Below are 22119 nucleotides of genomic sequence, written 5' to 3'. Positions count from 1 at the left end.
ATTTAAACACAGTGGTTAGGTTTCTATTTTAAACAAAGATAGAACTTGAAGGCCTTGCCTTTGAACAGAAAAATACATTTTTAAATTAAACTTTAAATTTTGAGATCAGTGTATATTCAGAGAACATCTGGATTATTTCTAGTTTTTGACTGTTGCAAATAAAGCTGCCAAGAGCATTCATGCACAAGTTTTTGCACTTAAACAATTTCATTTCTCTTGGACAAATTCCCAAGTGTGCATATGCTGGATCATATAGTAGATACATGTTTAGTTTCATAAGAAACTGCCAATTTATGTTCCAAATAACTTCAAATAATTTGCCAAAATGGCTGTACCATTTTATATTAGCAGCAGCAGCTTATGAGTAATCTGGCTTCACTTCATCCAAACTAGCATTTGGTGTTGTCAGTATTCTTTATTTCAGGTATTCTGATATGTAACATCTCATTGTAGTTTTAATTTAGGTTTCCCTAATGGCTAAAAATGTTGAATATCTTTTTGTGTGCTTATTTACCATTATCTTTGGTAAAATGTCTGTTCATTGTTTGTTCATGTCTTTTGCCTGTTTCCTAATTTTTTTCTTTTACTGTGAGAAATCTTTATATACTACAGATAGTAGTCCTTTGCTAGATAAATTATTTGCAAATGTTTCTTCTAATCTGTTTCTTTTCTTCTGTGTGTGTGTGTGTGTGTGTGTGTGTGTGTGTGTGTGTTTGACTTGTGTTTTCATCCTTTCAATAGGGTCTGTTGGAGAGCAAATTCTTTTAATTTTGAAGAGGTCCAACTAGTTGCTCTTTCCTTTTGTCAGTGACGTTTTTGATGTCAAATCTAAGAACTCTTTTCCTAGCCCTAGATCCTAAATATTTTCTCCTTTTTTTCCTAAAAGTTCTCTAGTTTGATATTTTTATATTTTAAGTCTGTGATCCATTTTGACTTAATTTTTGTATCAGGTATGAAACTTAGGTTGAGATTGGTTGGTTATTTGATGTACCTATAAATGTCTGTTTTAACACCATTTGTCAGAGAAAACTATCCTTCCTCTAACTGAATTGCTTTCATTCCTTTGTCCAAACTCAGGTGGGACTGTTTATGTGGGTCTATTTCCATTCTCTATTTGTTCAATCAATTCATGTGTGCATTCCTCCACCAATACCACACTATCTTGATTCATGTAGCTATATAGTAGGTCTTAATAGTGGATGGATTTAGTCCACCTAGTGCACCTAGTATTTTTCTTTTTCAACATTATTTTATCTATTCTAGGGTTTGTGCTTTTACAGATAAATTTTAGAATAAGTTTGTCTATATCAACAAAACATCTTTCTGAGATTTTGCTAGAGGTTGCCTTAAACCTATAGATCAACTTGGGTAAAATTGGAATCTTTACTATGTTGTCTTCCAGTACATAAACATGGCTTTTTTTCCCTTTTTTAACGTTTTTTTAAATTAATTTTATCAGCATTTTGTAAATATCAGCATATGAATCCTATAGAACAAATATAGCTTTGAAGAGTAAAATACTTCCCCCCCTCCTTCATTTGAACTTTATTTAGAAACAAGACAAAAATCCCAGCAGTATTAATTTAGGGGAACAAAAAAAAAAAGGTTAAAAAACCATGGAGGGGCAGGAAAAGGAGTTGCTGAACGTTCATAAGAGGAGGCAGAGGAAGTAGGAAGAGCCAGTATTCCACTGGGTGCGAAAGTGCGAGGAAGAGCTATTAATTCCACTGTGTGTCGAAAGTGCTTCTGCGTCTCTGTGGCTGAGGCGCTCCTTCCCGCTTCTTTCGCTGGCGGATAGGCAGCAGAGGCGGCGATGTAGTGACTTTAGAAGGAACCCTGGAGCCGTGTCTGGCCAAGGACACAAAGAGCAGAGTGCCTTAGGTTTACCCCAATCTCCCACCTTCACCATCACAAGAATGAAGAAGCTTTTAACTCTCCTGTCCAAAGCCCTCTGAGAATTTCTTCCCTTTCAGGAGGTCGTCTGCATACACGGTCGGGTCAGGTGAGCGGTGGCCAAAGGCCAGAGCATGTCAGACATACGCATCAGGGGCTCTAAGCGTCTGTGACCAGGGGCAGACACCCAAGTCCTCTCCATGGCCCCCAGGTCCCCTGGAGGTCACCAGTAGGAGGTCATAATGCTAGAGGTGGTGCAGGAAGGGCCGCAGGCCTTTCTGAAGTGTTTCCGACTGTAGTATTGAAGTGCTAGTTTTCTGTGAATATAGCGCTCTCTTGGAAGTTTCCATTATGATAAACAAGGGACTTAATGTCCACAGAGTGAAAAGTGAAAAGCAAGCTGCTCTTCCAAAAATAGTATGTAGAAGCATTTTATAAGGTATTAGAGGCACTGTAGCACTGTTCATCCAAGGTACTAGTTGACTGTTATGTGGCTTCTAGCAGTTACGTATTTAAACTTCCGACAGAAACCTTCTGAAGGCATGTATCAAATTACGTCAACAGTGGGAATGCCAAGCTGATTAATTTTATGACTCCATACAGGTATTTTTGTTTCGGTTTACTTTGTTTTATCTGGATCATTGTGACTTTATAAAGCATGATATTTTAAAGTACATTTTGCTCTGTGGTCAGATAAAAATTATTTTGAGTCCTGGTTCTGCTGAAAAGTAAATGAAGGGCCTTAGCCAGTTTACCCTCTTTGATCACAGTTTAACCACGTCTTATGTGGAAATAATGGCCTCTCCTTCCTGGGGAAAGGAGGATCCTAATTGTGATGATTAAATGTGGTGCTTAGCACCTACACATTTAATCATTGGTACTTTATCACTCTCATAAACTTACCTGAAGTGGAAGGTTATTCATATAATGGAAGCAAGTTAAACAGCAGTACAAAATAGGATGGAACCATCAGGAAGGTAGAGTAGACATTTGTAAATATGGTATAATTTTAGAGGTTCCATAAAGGTCTTTCACCCAAAATATCTTTCACAACCGTTGATCCATCTAAAATCCTCGGGTTAAATTGAAGCTCTGTTTCTATTATTTTCCTGCTAAAATGCAGATACTCCTGGGCAAGATAAGACATTGAAACTTTGGTAGATACTAACAACATTTTATAAATTGTTTTAGCAAAATGGTTTCTATGTGCAGTATTTTATCATATGAGAGGAGATATATTGATGTTTTTAAGCATTTCTCAAGAAAAGAAGTTTTGGTTGGGGAGCCTTGAAGGTGAGAACTGGCCAAAGTTGGGAGAGGATAAGACACGACACAAACATCTATTTGCTCATTTTCTTATAAAGGTGACCAAACTATGAATCACTGGTTCTCAATCTTCCTGCATTTTAGAATCATTTTGAGAATTAAATGCATACAGCAGTTGCATACATACATACTTACCTGCATACATATGTACATACATACTTACCTATGCCATGGCCTTACCCCAGAGATTCTATTCTTCTTTAATTGGTCTGCAGTGGGCTTTACATCAGTATTTTTCATCAGTATTTTTTGACCCCTCACGTTGCCCTGTGATTTTCCATGCAATTAGGTTTGAAATGTTCCTGTATATAAATTATAGAAACTGAATGAAGCGTTAGGTACGTTGGAATGATCTCTAGATTGAGATTCAGAAGAAATGGATTCTCATTTTGAACTTTGTGAAAACAATTTGACTTTTCTAGATTTTCTCCTCATTTTGAAAAATAAAATAATTCTATTGCATTTAATTATAAAGATCCTTACAGTTCTAAAATGATGTGATTCTCAATATCAAAGATGTTTTAAATTTTTCCTTCCTTTGGCTATTTGAATCAACATTTGCACATAGACTTAATTTGACAGATTCCCCCCAAAAGGGGTATTAGATTAATGGATAGTTAGAGACAATTTATATATCCTGTCCCCAAAGTAAAGCTTTATCAGACATCCTGAAAGGGATCTGGGTACATTAGGGAAAATAACATTTCCATTCCAGATTCAATACTGATCCATCAAATCTGTTCACCTGCTGTCAGCAGAAGTTATTGCCAGATGCTTGAAAGGAATGGCCAGAGCATTCCTGAATGCCACCAGTTAGCTGCACAAAACTTAACTGTGGGGAACTACTCTTGTTCCTCCAGTTACTGCTCAGACATTATGAATTATTACCTTTAATTACATTTTTAGTAGTGTGGCTCTGAGAGTAAGGATCAGCTACTCTCAAATCCTCCTGAAATAAGTTGTAAAAACCCAGTCACACTGTTAGTTTAACTGCTTCAGTAACAGTTAAATGTTCCAGTGTGTTCTAACTAATCCCAAGACATTATTCTGGAATCTGTGCCAGTTTAATTCCCACTTCTGGAACTATAGTGTCTTAATGAATTCAACTTAAAAAAAAATGGAGATGTTGATGTTTTGGTTAGACATTAAGTCCAAGTAGCTTCAAATTCAGAGTGAATGAGTGTGGATGCATGAGGACATGCATATGTTTACATTTAAAAATTTTGCATTTTAATAATGGGGCAAGGCAGAGTTTTAGCTAAAGTGATGGCAGTAAAAGCTGTACCCCCTGCCAAGGGTGCTTGTTTTGGCTTCTCTAAGGTTGAAACTTCCTCAGAGCATGAACAGGCAACTTCATGAGAGATGGAATGCCAATGTGCTCTAAGGCCTAAATCAAATAAAGATCTAGTCAAGTGCCTAATGAACCTCTCAAGCAGATGTGGAGAGTTTCAATATGCTACCTATTGTATAAGATTATTAGGTAGAAAATGCAAAATAAAATCGTGTTAAGGCATAACACTAGATATGGAAAAATGGACAAAAGCAGAATGAAGACTTTTCCAAATGCTTTTGGACTGGACTTCAGTTCAAGCTTTTCACATATGTATGTTTTGAATGTATTCTTTAAAAAAATAATTTAGGGCTTCCCTGGTGGCGCAGTGGTTGAGAGTCCGCCTGCCGATGCAGGGGACACGGGTTCGTGCCCTGGTCCGGGAAGATCCCACATGCCGCGGAGCGACTAGGCCCGTGAGCCATGGCCGCTGAGCCTGCGCATCCGGAGCCTGTGCTCCGCAGTGGGAGAGGCCACAACAGTGAGAGGCTCGCATACCAAAAAAACATAATAATAATAATTTAGACTTAAACCAAGTTAAAATCCCAATTGTTTCTGAGCCTCTTAGAGGTATTATTTATTTTTATAATTCAGAGGAAACAAAAATTTTAAGCATCTCACAATATCTGTATGTTAGAATTAAATCTGATACTGTTGAAAAAGAAACAGCTATCATCTTTTAAAGGTTTCCACCTAGTGACAAAGTTATTATGAACAGGAGATAGGACCTCAATGATTAAAGCAGATAGAAACAGTAACATTAGGCAACGGTTTCACCCTTACTCTTTAGCAAAGTTGAGAACCATGCATTAGATACATTGCAGATACTAATTGCAAAAGTAATCCGCTCAACGGTAGCTTGGAATAAGGTCACTTTCTTTTCGGTTCACTTAGATTGCCACCTTTGTTATATCTTTGTGCCTCCTGTGATTTATACAATTGATATATATTTATTAAAGATAAGAACAAAAGAAAAAGGCAGAGAATATACATGTTTGCTTCCATAAGATTTTGTCACAACTTCAGTATTGGCTTGTGTAACAAAATATCATAAAGCACTTGCAGTAGCATTTGGAAATATCTCTAAAGTAAATACGGCATTTGGGGAACATACTGTTATGGAACTGATGCTGTGATTGTAAGGATGATACTTATTTACCAGTGTGACCAAAGAGTTCCATTAATCACATGACCAGATGCAAGAAATGTGGGCTTTAAATGTTTACATTATTTAAGGCTATCCCATTCTAAATATACACTTTAGCAACATACTTGGTACGTTGGCCAGGGAGAAAGGAGAGGGAGTACCTAATTTGGATGCTTCCTGTGGACAGTCACATCTAAGATTGATAAATCCAGTGATTAAAATCAAAAGAGTACCACAGAAACTTGCATGTAACATGACATAGCCCAACAGGATATGTTGTATGTACATGAATCATACTTAGTGTAGGAGGTTCGTATCAGTCCATTGTAAAGGAAAGGGCAACATAGTGACTAAAAATTTCACATTGCTTTTCCAACATTTTACTGTTGTTTTCATGTGAAAATGGTTTAAGTTGGCCTTAAAATGACAAAGAAGTGCTAAGCACATTCAGGCACCCGAGCTCATTGTGCATTTGAAATTGCTCCGTGCTCTGCACTGAATAAACTGACCAGTGGGGTTAATAGTCATCAACCAGGGCTTTCTGACCTTTTGGAAATTTAGATCTTAGCTTTCTTTGTGCTGCAGCATCCTGTGCTGATCCTCCAAGGATTTACCACAAGCTGTAGAAAGCAATTATGGGCTTGGGAAGAGATGAAGCCAAAGAGAGCAAGATTAGCTTCCTAAAAGTTTGCCTTTTCTCACATAAGCATTGTCCTCCACAATGAGTTAACAGAGTGTGGTGGGGAAAATTCTCCCATAGTTTAGAAAGTTGAACCTCTTTCCTTGCTTAGGTGATGGCTAATTTACATTTAATGCTCTGGAAATTAATTACAGGGAATAAAGATAATTGTAAAATCACCCCCCCATATGCACTTACAAAAGTAAACAAACAAACCACATCATGATTACTAAGCAGCCATTTAATGCTTAATTTTATGCACAGTGGGAAGGGCACCAGTAGTCTGGAAACAGAGAGAGGGTAGAGAAGAAAGGATACTAATTTGAAATATGTAACAGCAGAGGCAGTTTTATGTGGTAATAACCTGCAGCTTTCCCAGCAGGAGTGGAAGTCCTCAAAGCCTTATGCATAGAGTCCACGGATGTGTTTGGGTCTAACCAGTCAGCCAGATGACTTAAATGATGATTTGACCAAGTTCGAGACTTTTTTCCTGTGCCAGTGGGTGGATATTCCAGGCATAAGTATATTGCTTTTGCTGTTACAGTGAACTGGTGTTGCCTTTCAAACGAATTCCCCTAAATGTATTCTTTAATATAGAAGACTGAGATTCATTTACTTGGAGAGGAAGAGTCACAAGGTTATCAAGTTTATATTCTAGAAATAATTTTTTTAAATGCTGCAGTTAATTTCATTTGGGCAAATACAACCCTTTGTCAGATATCCCTACATGGCCTCCACCAAAAACATTTACTAGAATTTTGCTGCACAGAGAACAACAAGAAAAAGTATCACAAGTAAATAATTTTTGGTCAGATGTCAGACTGTCAATAAGGCCTTCGTGCTCTAATTTCCATTTAAAATAAAAAGCCTTTCTTCCCTACTCTCACAGCTATTTCTTCCACTTAATATTAACTGTCGCTCTTTATTTTTAATCAGATGTCATTACTTATTTGTTTATTAATGGTCTGCTGCACCTAGAATGTCAACTTGATGAGGGAAAGGCGTTCTGGGGCATATATCTTCAGTTTCTAGATCAGTGCTCGACATACAGTAGACAAAGTTGTATGAAAGAATAGGCAGAGTTAAACTATATGTACTTTATTTTACAAGATTATTGCACAGAATACAATCATACAATAGGTCTTAATCAATAGACAGAATATCTCAACCACTAAGAGAAGCCCAAGTTACTTAATCTTTAAAAAAAAATTCCAAAAAGAGCTGCAAAACATTTAAAATGCATTTAAGTGTTATAATAAGTAAAATTAACAATTTTATTGTTTTTTATTGACATACAGCATTATATTAGTTTAATCCTATTAACATAATGATTCAATATTGACGTATATTACAAAATGATCATCACAATAAGTCTAGTTAACGTTCATCAGCATTGTAGGGATACTTTTGAGATCTTGTAGGTTCTGTTCCAGACCACCCCAGTGAAGCGAAGATTGCAATGACGTGAGTCATGGATTTTTTGGTTTCTTAGTGCATATAAAAAGTTACATTTATAGTATACTGTAGTCTGTTAAGTGTGCAGCAGCATTGAGAGTCAGTCCTCCCAAATCATGCTGCTGCTTTATCAACTAAAATTTATGTAATATTCTAAATCCTTTGTTGTCATTTCAACAGTCTTCACAGCTTCTTTCAGCAGGTGTAGATTTTGTCTCAAGAAACCACTTTCTTTGCTCATCTGTAGGAGGCAATTCCTTATCCATTAAAGTTTTATCATGTGATTGAAGCACTTCAGTCACATCCTCAGGCTCCACTTCTAATTCTGGTTCTCTTTCTTTTTTCTATCATATCTGGAGTTACTTCCTCTACTGAAGTCTTGAACCCATCCAAGGCACTCGTGAGGGTTGGAATCAACTTCTTCCAAACGACTGTTAATGTTGATATTTGGACCTCTTCCCGTGAATCACAAATGTTATTAATGGCATCTAGAATTACGAGTCCTTTTCAGAAGGTTTCCATTTACTTTGCCCAGGTCCATCAGAGGAATCACTCTCTATGCAAGCTATAGCCTTACAAAATGAATTTCTTAAAGAATGAGACCAGGGTCAAAATTACTCTTGATCCATGGGCTGTAGAATGGATGTTGTGTTATCAGGCATAAAAACAGCATTAATCTCGTCGTACATCTCCATCAGAGCTCTTGGGTGACCAGGTACATTGTCAAGGAGCAGTAATATTTGGAAAGGAATCTTTTATTTCTGACAATAGTCCTCATCAGTGGGCTTAAAATATTCAGTTAACCATTCTGTAAACAGTTGTGCTGTCATCCAGTCTCTGTTGTTCCATTTACAGAGCAAAGGCAGAGTAGATTTAGCATAACTCTTAAGGGTCCTAGGATTTTCAGAATGGCCAATGAGAATTGGCTTCAACTTCAAGTCACCAGCTGCATTAGCTTTTAACACAAAAGTCAGCCTGATTTTTGAAGCTTTGAAGCCAAGCATTGACCTCTCGTCTCTAGCTGTGAAAGTCCTAGATAGTATCTTCCATTTTAAGGCTGTTTCATCTACATTAAAAATCTGTTGTTTAGTGTAGGCACCTTCATGGATTAGTTTAGCTAGATATTCTGGATTACTTGCTTCAGCTTCTGCATCAGCATTTACTGCTTTACCTTGCACTTCTATGTTATGGAGATGCCTTCTTTCCTTAAACCTCATCAGTCAACCTCTGTTAGCTTCAAACTTCTCTTGGGCAGCTTCCTCACCTCTCTCAGCTTTTGTGGGATTGAAGAGAGGGCCTTGCTCTGGACTGGGCTTTGTCTTAAGAGAATGTTGTGGCTGGTTAGATCTTCTATCCAAACCACTAAAACCCTTTTGCTATCAGCAATAAGACTGTTTCACTTTCTTATCATTCTTATGTTCACTGGAGTAGCACTTTTAATTTCCTTCAAGAACTTTTCCTTTGCACTCACAGCTTGGCTAACTGTTTGGCACTAGAGGCCTAGCTTTCCACCTATCTCTGCTTTTGACATTCCTTCCTCACTGAGCTTAATCATTTCTAGCTTTTGAGTTAAAATGAGAGATGTGTGATTCTTCCTTTCATTTGAACACTTGGAGGCTGTTGTTGGGTTATTAATTGTCCTAATTTCAATATTGTTGTGTCTCAGGGAATAGGGAGACCCAAGGAAAGGAGATAGGTGGGGCAGCAGCCTGTTGGTGGAGTAGTCAGAACACACACAGCATTTAGTAATTAAGTTCATGGTCTTATTTGGGCATGGCTTTTGGCACTGTAAAACAATTACAATAGAAATGTCAAAGATCACTGATCACATATCACCATAATATATATAAATATAATAATTTTAAAAAGCATAAAATATTGTGAGAATTACCAAAATGTAACACGGAGACACAAAGAGAGCAAATGCTATTAGGAAAATGATGCCAGTAGACTTGCTTGATGCTGAAGGGTTGCCCCTAACCTTCAATTTGTAAAAAAAAAAAAAAAAAAAAAAAAAGGCAATATCTATAAAGCAGAGTGCAGTAATATGAGGTATGCCTGTATATAGTGACAGAATATTTTTTCTTGTGATAAGAACTTTTATATCTATTCTCTCAGCAACTTTCAAATGCAATACAACATTATTAACTGTATATTACATCGCCATGACTTATTTATTTTGTAACTGGAACTTTGTACCTTTTGACTCCCTTTACCCATTTCACCTACCCTCCATCCAACTCCTATCACAAGCACCAATCTGTGTTCTGTATCTGTGAGCCTAGATTTTGTTTTATTTTGTTTTTTAGATTGCAGATATAAGTGAGAGCATGTGGTGTTTGTCTTTCTCTAACTTATTTCACTTAACATAACGCCCTCAAGGTCTGTCCAGGTTGTTGCAAATGGCAACTTTAATTTTTATGGCTGTATAATATTCCACTGTGAATAAATTGTGTATATATATATATATATATATATACACACACACATTATTCACAGTGGAATATTAAATATATTCATATATATTCGTGTATATATATATATATATATATATCCATTCGTCCATCGATGGACAGTTAGGTTGTTTCCCTATCTTGGCTACTATAAATAATGCTGCAGTGAACATGGGGGTACATATCTCTTTTCAAGTTAGTGTTTTTGTTTTCTTTGGCTAAATACCCAGAAGTGGAATTGTTGGATTATTAATTTTGTGAGGAATCTCCATAATGATTTCCATCATGGCTGTACCAACTGTATTCTCACCAATAGTGCATGAGTGTTCCCTTGTCTCCACATCCTTGCCAACACTTGTTATTTCTTGTTTCTCTGGTAATAGCCATTCTAACAGGTGTGGGGTGTTACCTTGTTGTGGTTTTGATGTGCATTCCCTGATTATTACTGATATTTAGCACCTTTTCATGTACCTCTTGGCCATGTGTATGTCTTCTTTGGAAAAATGTCTATTCAGATCCTCTGCACATTTTTTTTTCTCTGCACATGTTTTAATTGAATTGTTTAATTGAATTTTTTTTGTTATTGAATTGTATGAGTTCTTTATATAGTTTAGATATTAACCCTTTATCGGATACATGATTTGCAAAATATTTTCTCCCATTTGGTAGGTTGCTTTTGTTGATGGTTTTATTGATGATTTCCTTTGCTGTGCAGAAACTTTTTAATTGATGTAGTCTCACTCGTTTATTTTTGCTTTGTTGCCTTTGCTTTTGGTGTCAAATCAAAAAAAAAATCATCACCACTACTGATGTCAAGAAGCTTACCACCTATGTTTTTTTTAAGGAGTTTTATGGTTTCATGTCTCACATTCAAATCTTTAATCCATTTTGAGTTAATGTTTGTGTATGGTATAAGAGAGTAGTTCAATTTTATTCTTTTTCATGTGACTATCCAGTTTTCCCAACACCATTTATTAAAGAGACTGTCCTTTTTCCATAGTATATTCTTGACTTTTTTGTTGTAAGTTAATTGACCATCTATGTGTGGGTTTATTTCTGGGATATCTATCCTGTTGTGTGTGTCTGTTTCTATGCAGTACTATACTGTTTTGATTACTATAACTTTATAATATGGTTTGAAACATAGAGCATTATGCCTCTTTGTTCTTCTTTTTCAAGATTGCTTTGGCTCTTTGCATTTTTTTGTGGTTCCACATAAATTTTAGGATTGTTTGTCTTATTTCTGTCAAAAAAAATTCCATTGGAATTTTGATAGGGATTGTACTCAGTCTGTGTATAGCTTTGGGTAGTATTGACTTTTTTTTTTTTAAAAGATGATGTGGGTAGGAATTTATTAATTAATTAATTTATTTTTGCTGTGTTGCGTCTTTGTTTCTGTGCGAGGGCTTTCTCTAGTTGTGGCAAGCGGGGGCCACTCTTCATCGCGGTGTGTGGGCCTCTCACTATCGCGGCCTCTCTTATTGCAGAGCACAGGCTCCAGACACGCAGGCTCAGTAGTTGTGGCTCACAGGCCCAGTTGCTCCACGCCATGTGGGATCCTCGCAGACCCGGGCTTGAACCCGTGTCCCCTGCATTGTCAGGCAGATGCTCAACCACTGCGCCACCAGGGAAGCCCAGTATTGACATTTTAACAATATTAATTCTTCCAGTCTGTGAGCACAGAATATCTTTTCACATATTTGTGTCTTCTTTAGTTTCTTTCATTAATATTTTATAGTTTTCAGTGTACAGATCTTTTACCTCCTTGGTTAAATTTGTTGCTAGGTATTTTATTCTTTTTGATGCATTTGTAAATGGTATTGTTTTCTTAATTTCTCTTTCTAATAGTTTATTATTAGTATATAGAAATGCAAAAGATTTGTTGCAACAGAATTGTAATACATTTTAAAAGCATTTAAGGGGTATTCTAAACAAAATTAACTTTTAACTGAAAAAGCAATGTGAAAGAATTAAGTTTTCTTAGGATAATTCCAAAATTGATAAAATGTTAATTGATAATTCACTACAGATGATAATGAAACATGAAGTTAAAATTTTCAGGGTGTCTTTGTTCAATCATGACAGTATATATAACCTCATTTGTCATTTATATCCATTAGTATGTAATTTTAAGTTTTATTATTGATATGAAGTGCAGAGCAAATGTCCCTTCTGTCCCTAACTCTCTCCTCCCCCTCCCCTAAAAATGGTGTTAGAACTTTACAGCAACCTACCTGTCAAATCTCCATGTACCATTGCCATTATTTAGGAGACACAAATCACTAAATTCTAGACAAGGGAGGGAGTGGAAGACTAAGAAACAGAACTGGAATAAAATGGCTATGTTACCCTGGGCAGTTAGCTTCAAAAAGGCCATGTCCAATGGTCTTGTCAAAGTGTCATGCCCAGATAAATAAGGTACACATTGAATTAGATGTTTGAATTAATTAATACACAGAGAAAAAAAAAGTTCCAAAATTCATGATGGTAAAGTTAATTTTGGAATTTATTTATTCTTTTCATTGTGTATTAGTTTCCTGTGGCTTCTGTGACAAATTACCACAAACTAGGTGGCTGAAAACAACAGAATTTTGTTCCTTCACAGGTCTCGAGGTCAGAAATTTAGAATCAGTATTTAAATCAAAATATTGGCGGGGCCACATTCCTCCTGGAGATTCTAGAAGAAAATCTGTTTTTTTCTTCCTCCATCTTTCAGTGCTGACCACATTCCTTTGCTTTTGGCTACATCATTCCAATCTCTGAATCCATAGTCACATTGCCTTCTACTCTTCTGTCTCAAATTTATCTCCACCTCTCCCTTATAAAGACGCACTAAGTGATTGCATTTAAGGCCCACCTGGATATTCCAGACTAGTTTCCCCATCTTAATCCTTAACTTAATCACATCTAAAAGTTCCTTTTTGATACAAAAGGTAACATTTACAGATATGAGGGATTAGGATGTGGATGTCTTTTGGGGGAGGACATTATTCAACCAACCAGTTTGTCATCTGGACCACAAAGATTCACAACCATCCATGTGCAAAGTATCTTCATTCCATTCCAACATACTCAAAAGTCTCAACTCATTAGAGCATTAACTCAAGTCTAAAATCTCAGCTAAATATTATGAGCGCAAAGGTTCCAAATGTCATTATCTAAATAATTTAACTTAGTATGAGTCAAAGTCTGGATATGGTTCATCCTGTGGCAAAATTTCCATCTATAGATTTGTGAAACCAGGAGACTAGTTATCTGCTTCCAAAATACAGTGGTGGGACAGGCATAGGGTAACAGTTATATGTATTCTTAATTCAAGATGGGGGAACATTGAAGGAAAAAAGGAGTCACTAGCCCCGCAAGCAATTTCAAAATCCAACCAGCCAGTTTCCATTAGATTTCAAGGCCAGGGAATAATCCTCTGTGGTTTAAGTCTCTGCCTTTTGGACCCATGACTCTGGCTTCTGTATAGATTTGCTCCAGTACCCATGACTCTAGCCTCTAGACCCAAGGCTCTCCACTTGGAGTTATATACTTCCTTCATTTTATCTTTCGTCCCTTTCAGACCAGTCTGGCAGTGTTTCTACTGGTAAACATTTCTCAAATCTTATAGATCTTCTGTGTATGTCATGGAGATTCACACCATTAGATGAGAGAGCCCTCCACATATCTTTTTTGGAATAATCCCATCTTTATTCCTGGCTTCTGCTGAGATGGTTGAGTGGATCCATGAACCACATGCTTAATTTCCTTAAGAACCCTCTTTGTGAGAGAACACTCTGAATCTTTGATTGTTTTGAGGCACTAGCCAATTGTGGTCCAGCCATATCCTTGGCTTTATGATCAGAGTTTATTTTACTAAAAGTAAATCTCGTAATTTTAGCATCTTTTGCAATCTGGATAGGCTGAGAATTTCTCAAATCATTAAATCCTGGTTCATTTTTGCTTTATAGTTCTTTCCTCAATTTTTCTGTTTCCTCTTGCATTTTACTGTAAGCAATAAGAAGAAACCAGGCTGCACCTTGAACCACTTATCTTGGAAGTCTCCTCAGCTGAATACCCAAGTTCATCATTTACAAATTCTATAGGGCACATTTCTGCTATACCTTCTAATGCTATATAATAAGGATCAAGTTCCCTCCAGTTTCCAATAGCGTGTTCTTTTTGTTCCTTCCGAGACCTCACTATAAGTGCCTTGAACATCCACAGTTCTACCAATAGTTCAGAGCAATCTAGGCTTTTTCTATCATGCACCTCAGAATTATTCCAGCTTCTCTGCCCATTAACCTAATCTCAAAGGCACTTTTATATTTGCAGGAATTTGTTATAGTAGTACCCCACTCTCAGTATCAAAATCTGTTTTAGCTTACTGTGGCTGATATAACAAATTAGCATAAATTCAATGACCAAAACAACAGAAATTTATTGTAAAGTCCAGAAGTCAAATCGGCATCACTAGACTGAAATGCTGGTGTCAGCATGACCATACTTCCTCTGGAGGTTCTAGTAAGGAATCTGTTCCTTGCCTCTTTCAGCTTCTGGTGACTGCTGACATTACTCCACTTTTCAAGAGCAATATTTTAAAATCCCTCTCTGTTCCATCTTCACATTGCCTTCTTTCAGCATGAGTACAATCTCCCACTGCTCACCCCTCTACCCCTCATCCCCCAATGGGACACATATGGTCACATTTAAGGCCTGCCTGGATAATCCAGTATAATCTCCCCATCACAAGATTCTTAACCACGTCTACAGAGACCCTGTTTCCATATAAGGTAACATTTACAAATTCTTGATTAGGGACTGACATGTTATTGGGAAAAAAATTTATAGTATCTGACTTAACATTCAAAATGGCTTAATAGCCTCTTTTTTCTTCTTAGTAATGAACATTTAATCTGCACCTATTCACTCCTCCAAACTGTTATCTTCCCTCTCTTAATAAATGACATCATCAAGTGCTTAAGCCAGAAATTAAGGAGTTATCATGAAGTTTCTCCTTTACCTGTTACATTTAATCTATTGGCAAGACTGCATGACTAGCACCAAGATACTTCTCTCCTTTTCCAGTGCTACCACCCTGGTCCAAGCTATTGCTATTTGTCTCCTGGGACATTAGCAATAACCTCTTAAACTGTCTCCCAGCCTCTACTCTTGCCTCCCAACAATCTACTCGCCCCATAGCAGCCAGAGTATGATATTTTGAAACTCCATCAGTTAATGCCTGTCCCCTGGTTAATACTCTTCACTGGTTTCCCATCATACTTATGATAAAACTCAGATATTCTACCTTTACTGAAAATGTCTCATATAATTTGCAATCTACTAGATTCATTTTTCTCCTTCAAATACGGGTCCCATTCTTAACACACAATAAGTAAGCTAAAATGGCCATTTCTATTTTCAAAGGAAAAAAAAATTTTTTTAATGGAAACCTTTTGTACTTTATATAATGTCACTTAATTCTGTATTTTTACCTTGCTTTATAAATAATATCATCAAGTACTTTTACAAGATATTTAGAAATATGTGTTTTCAATTACTTTTAGATGAATCTTATGTTTATTGCTTAGTCTGTGATGGATATTTTACTGGTATCAGGTTTGGACCTATCACTGGCTTATCATTTATCACTTGATGAAGGTGTCACTTAAAGTTTTCAGTGTTGCACTAAAAATCAACAGTGATTTATCGAATAACTGCAGTGTGTCCAAATTTATACACAGAGCAATTTGGAAGAATACATATATTTCTCCCCGACTTGTAAAAGTGTCTCCTTTTTCCCCTCTTGTCATTTAGTGTCTCAAAATTTAAGTCAGATTATGAAGAAAAATTTATTATTCCACAGTAAAAATGTCAATTTACAAAATAACATACAAACCATATTTAGCTATTGATATGAGTAGCTAAAAAAATCACAAAATGTAAAAATTATACCTTTTGCTTGTCATATTTATGAGTGTTAATACATATTAACAAAAGTATGAAAAATACAGTAAGTCAGATACAGTGGACTTGTACATTGTATTTGGACAGCCATATTAGAAAGTTATTTGAAAAGAATCATCAGCACTATCAAAATGTTCATACCTTTGAATATAGCTCTTCCCTTTAACTTAATAAAATAATCAGATATGTGCAATAACATTTAGATATAAGGACATTTTTATATCATTATTTAAAAGAATGAAAATTCAAAAAATCTGCTAATCTAAAAACTTTGAAGATTGAATGTATAGTTTGTTACCTCCTTACGTTGAAATATTCATGGCTATTTAAAATCATAATTTAGAAAAACATTTTATGACATGAGCAAAATTTTTAGGATATATAATCAAAGCAGTTTAACCCACCTCATGTGACTTATGATACCAGTTTTGTGAGATAAGCACACATAAAATTGTGCTTCTAGAAGTAAATGATATGCACACATATAATGGAGGTATTTATGATGGATGACTTTAATTTTCTTCTTAATTTTTTTTCAAACTTTCGTGATGACAGTGAGCTGTTTTTGTAATATATTTGTTAAAGAGAAAACTAACAAAACCTAAACATAGATTTAGATTTAAAAACATAGTGTATTTATAAATAAATAATGAAAAGAAAAAAGAGGCCCTTGTAATATCAGAGCCCTAGAAACTTTCATGCTAAGGAAACAGTGCTCTTTCTCCTCCGCTATCAAGGGAAGGAAAAGTGGGTAACTAAAGGCTAAGGTGAAAAGACCTATGAGAGTTGATGATCTCTTACTTGTTAGCCGAATCAGTATTCTTAAAGTTCCATAAAATTACATGTGCACATAGACACGTATTCTATGTAGTCAGCTGTTACCTATGTCAACAGAATAGAACAAAAGCAAAGTAAAACACATTTAAATTAGACTAAAAAATATCGTAGATAGAGCCTTTCATCAAGGGATACTTTGAAGTATATACGTGGGGAAGGAAGATGTTAAAGATAACTCCTTAATTTTGAGAGTGCTGATAGTGTCCTACTTGGTATTCATTCTGAAGGGGGGCTGCTGGGGGAAATCAACCAATTTATGTGTTTAGGGAAATACTAACATTGTGTTTATGAGTGCCTCTTTTGTACCATGAAAATCTATGAATATTATATTTTAATAATTTAATATGTATTAGGCTCATTAAAATAAACTAATTTTTAAAATGATAATCCATTCGTGTTAAAGGAATCAGGGAAAAAGTATGATTGACTCCAGACCCCTAGCACTTTCTTACCATCCTTTCTATAACTATAACATCTTCACTCTTAGAAAGGAACTTGTACATTTGTTGTATCATGTAAGTAAGTAATCCAAAAAATTGTTTTATCTTTCTTTCTATGCACTCAATCAATCATATTCAATTTCTTTCTTCACTGTTTCTCTTAAAGCTGGAAGTATTGTTACCACCAGCTACATAGAACCATCAATTAACACAATGTCAGTTATATGCTTTCTAGCTCCCTCTAGTTTTTTCAGGGAAGTTATCTCTGAAAAGAGATCACATCAGATCCAAGAAAATGGGAAGAAGTTGCCACTGACTCAAAATTTGTTTAAACGTAAGGTGCTATACAGTGTGTATAGGTATTAAATATCCTAATTGCATATTTAACATATAGCATTTGTTTCATCATAACAGCAACTGAAAAACCAAAAACTCAATCAAAATAATAATGAACACATACACATACTCACATGTATGTTGTCAGCTTGCTTTAATATGAGTAAGAGACTCTAGATCAAGGTACTACTTAGGTCTATTGTAAGCAATTGCAAAGGATTCTGGAATTTAGGTTAGACTATATCTTTGAAATCCTGCCTCAGCTTTTCTAACATTCTGTCCCTCTAGCATTTCTTTGTGGTCAGAAGCTAATGAATCAATTGCAGAGCTGTCCCATAGGTCTTCCACATCAGTGGAGCTTATAGCTCTGAAAAAACGGGGAAAACTTTCTGTATCTTTTATGTCTAGAATCAAGCAAAGTGCCTGGCACATAATAGGTTGTAGTAACTCACAATGAATATTAAAAAAAATGAATCATGAAGATATTGATATTTTGAAAATGTTATAGAAAATCAAAATTGTGGAATTTTAACAATGATGTCTCAAACAGTTCTGGCCATTTACTTTTGAGAGTTATTTACAGGTTTAATGTAAGGTCTTTGTTAGGCTTTTCTTAAAAGAAGATATGAATAGGCTAATATAATATGAAGATTTAAAATACTTCTAGAAATTACAAGATAAATTTAAACTTCACCGAAAGCAGATGGAATGAAAGAAACTGATTAAGTGAACTCTGCTTCAGTTTACATCCTGCAAAAAGACAGCAGATTGACAAAAATGCCAGTTTTTATTTATGTAAAAATATATTAATTGCAAAAGAAAGAATTAGTGTTTTGACCTACACGTAAGCTAAGTGTTTAAAAAAATAAAAAGCACAAATGCATGTCTCATTGCAGTTTTAGCTCAAGAACAGAATGGATTGGATAGCAAGAGAGAATGTGTAGGCATGAGTGTGGTGATAGGTCTTATGTGTCAGTGTATGCATATATGTACTCCTAGTGTTGGGAATGTATCAGGATAAAATTTTGAACTTAATTCTAAGATAAAAATAAGTATTTAATACAATGAATGTAATTATTTTAGTTACCTTTGTCTTGTGAATACATTTGGGAGAGTAGATAAATGTCTGCTTGCACTTATGCTTAAACAATTAGAGAACCTACCCCATTCCTAGGTAATATGGTGTTTTTGCTTATTTGGTGAGCTTGTGGCCTCCTTTCCTAGAATACGACCCAAACAAACAGGTTCTTATGCAATCTGTTGCAGGCTCTTTAATATAAATAGATTAAAAAAAATGTCTATCCTGCTAGTGTTGGTAAATTGTGTAGCTACTTTTCTACTCTGCTTTCATTGGAGCATAATTTGGGGGGCTACTTATGTGGACAACTATAAAGCTACACAGATGTGAAAATTTCTCTCAGTCGTTAACTGTAAAATATAAGCTGCAATTAATGTCTATCATCAAATTAGGAGATAATGTTAGTTTTCACACTTCAGTTCTCAGTCTGATGCTTTAACTAACCTTATTAGGTGCTCTTAGCACATCAAAAAAGGGATCAGCCAAACAAATGATTAGGCTCTCTGGTCAATTTGCTAGACTCCAATGGTAGTTTACTTTGTTAGCAATGTGTTTCTAATAAATGTAATTGTCACTTATTTGATGAAGCTGATTTTAGGATAAACACAAAGCATGAATGTAGGTCACATATTATAATTTGCTACCGTGTATTCTCTATACACACAAGTACTCACAAATGTATATATAGATATATGTTATTTTCAATTGCATAAAAACTGTAAAAAGCGTCAATTTATAAATCAAACTAGATTGCCAAATTCCATATTTTGGCTTCCAAAATTGCTAAATTCCATACTTTGGTTTCTAAACCCTCTTTTCGACAAGCTTTTATCTACCTAGCAAAAGGAAATAAAGTATATGTCCTCTTTTTAAAAAAATCCTGTAAAATCTTACTCTCTGGATTTTCTTTTGGCTTTTAAGAAAACATAAAGGGGAAGGTTTAAATGTTTAGAGGCTTACAAATGCCTAGAGAGGTTACTGAATGAATACAATTAATTTTTACTTTTCCTAATTGGTGTGTGCCACATGTAACCAGCAGAAATTCCATCTTTCTACACAGAAGAGAAGGCTCCTTTATCTCACAAGTTGGGTTTTATTTAAGCCAGTAAATTATACATAATATTGTGCAATGAATTTCCTTTCTGATTATTCTAATCGGTTTGATAGGGGAACTAACTCATTTAACACTTCAGGCAGATGCTTAGAATGTCTTTAGGGAATTGACCACTTCATTGCAGTTAAAAAGTATATTATTTGGAGGCGTAAATGGATACCAGATTTCCTTTTATGTTTTGGACCTTGGTACTAAGTTGTAGTAGGCCACACTCCCACTGTTAGCCTTAATAGGATTAGTTTGGATATTATCAGAAGAACGATCAACACCTGCTGATATGATCACAGATGGTATCAAAGAGTAAGAGGAACTCAGTTGTACAGGGACACTCATCTCAGGCTTTTACATTGGGAGTGCCAGTACAAAAATGGCTACAAGATTCAAGGATAATATTCCATGTAACTCTTAGTGGTACAGTATCAAAACTGGTATGAAATTAAAAGTCTTTCTCTAGCTTGCTTAATTCTGAGGAATGGGAGCCTATTTGACAGTCTGCTAATACTAGCTCTTTGACTCTGGGTACGTTATTTAATTTCTTTGAGCCTATGTGTCTTTAGCTGCAAAACTGAGACCAATAATAACACCCAGCTCCTGGGATTTGGTGAGGATTAAATGAGGTAATCCAGGTGAAGAGCATAACCCTGTTCCTTATGTATAAATGTGAATCCTTATTGGACTGATTTTTATAATGTCTTTAGTGATTTTATGGATTCTTCAGGGGTGCTTTAATAAATATGAACTTAATAAAAAATACCTTGTGTTTTTGAGGGATACTATTAGCCCAATTTCTAAAGAAGATTTATGATATTAATTATGAAGTGATAGTAAATTTTATTATAGGCCTTTTCAACTTTGGAAAGTTTGTTTTTCTTCTGTTAGTGTAATGTACTTCATTAACAGATTAGACATGTTGGAATAATTTAATAGTAAATTATGGTTTTTAATATACTGCCATTTCAGTGTATAAACTGTCTGGTTTGTGTTTTAGGGCAGGGGTCCCCAATGGTCCACAGCCTGTTAGGAACTGGGCCGCACAGCAAGAGATGAGCAGGAGACGAGTGAGCGAAGCTTCATCTGCTGCTCCCCATTGCTCGCATTACTGCCCGACTGTCCTCCCCTCTCCTCCCCACTCCCCGGTCGGTGGAAAAATTGTCTTCCACAAAACCGGTCCCTGGTGCCAGAAAGGTTGGGGACTGCTGTTTTAGTGTCCTACTAGCCTTACAGAATGAATTGAGAATACTTGGGGCTTTCCTATGTTCTGAAACAGTTAAATAGCTAGTAAGTTATCTATTCCTTCACATTTATAGAATTTTACGCTTGTGTTTATGAACCATGGGCAGGGAATAGAAGGGAGAAAATGCTTGACTTCTTTTTCCATTTCTCTTTGGTTACTTGTATATTCAACTATGAGTCTACTTTGGTAATTGATATTTTTCTAGAAAAACGCAGAGGTATAGAATTGTGGAGAAGCCAAAGAGGTCTCACAACAAAGTAGAATCTAGAAGCTAGTCCTTTGAAAGACCATCTAACCAATTTTGATAATAGAAAATAACCTTTCAAAATCAATTTTACTTCTAAGTTTCACAAAGGAATTTCATATGTAGTTACTAGTAGTATATCTTTTTGGTCCTTTCAAACAAATATGGTAAAAATGAAACAGACAGGAAACAGTAATTTAGACAATTTAGATTCAGAATCAAATGACCAGTACTACTTTATACCCATTAGAATGTCTACTATTAAAAAACAAAAAACAACAGAAAATAAGTGCTGGTGAAGATGTGGGGAGATTGGAACACTCACACTTTATTGGCGGGAATATAAGATAGTGCAGCCACTGTGGAAAACATTATGATTATTCCTCAAAAAATTAACAATAGAATTATCATATGATCCAGCAATTCCACTTTTGGGTATATACCTAAAAGAATTGAAAGCAGGGCTTTGAAGAGATATTTGTAGTCTCCTGTTCATAGCAGCATTATTCATAATAGCCAAAAAGTGGAAGCAACCCATGTGTCCATTGACAGATGAATGGATAAACAAAATGTGTACATACATACAGTGGAATATTATTCAGCT

At 35.6% G+C, this 22119-nt stretch overlaps 1 pseudogene; it reads right to left on the bottom strand.

Annotated features, from left to right (window-relative positions):
- Positions 1 to 7863: 7863 nt before the first annotated feature.
- LOC112405093 (tigger transposable element-derived protein 1-like) lies at positions 7864 to 9589 on the bottom strand (annotated as a pseudogene).
- Positions 9590 to 22119: the final 12530 nt, after the last annotated feature.

The sequence above is a fragment of the Neophocaena asiaeorientalis genome, unplaced genomic scaffold, assembly GCF_003031525.2.
Source record: "Neophocaena asiaeorientalis asiaeorientalis breed wild unplaced genomic scaffold, Neophocaena_asiaeorientalis_V1.1 scaffold268, whole genome shotgun sequence".
In the NCBI taxonomy this organism is placed as follows: Eukaryota; Metazoa; Chordata; class Mammalia; order Artiodactyla; family Phocoenidae; genus Neophocaena; species Neophocaena asiaeorientalis.
The sequence above is the reverse complement of the archived record's forward strand: the minus strand, read 5'-3'. Positions and strand labels throughout refer to the sequence as shown.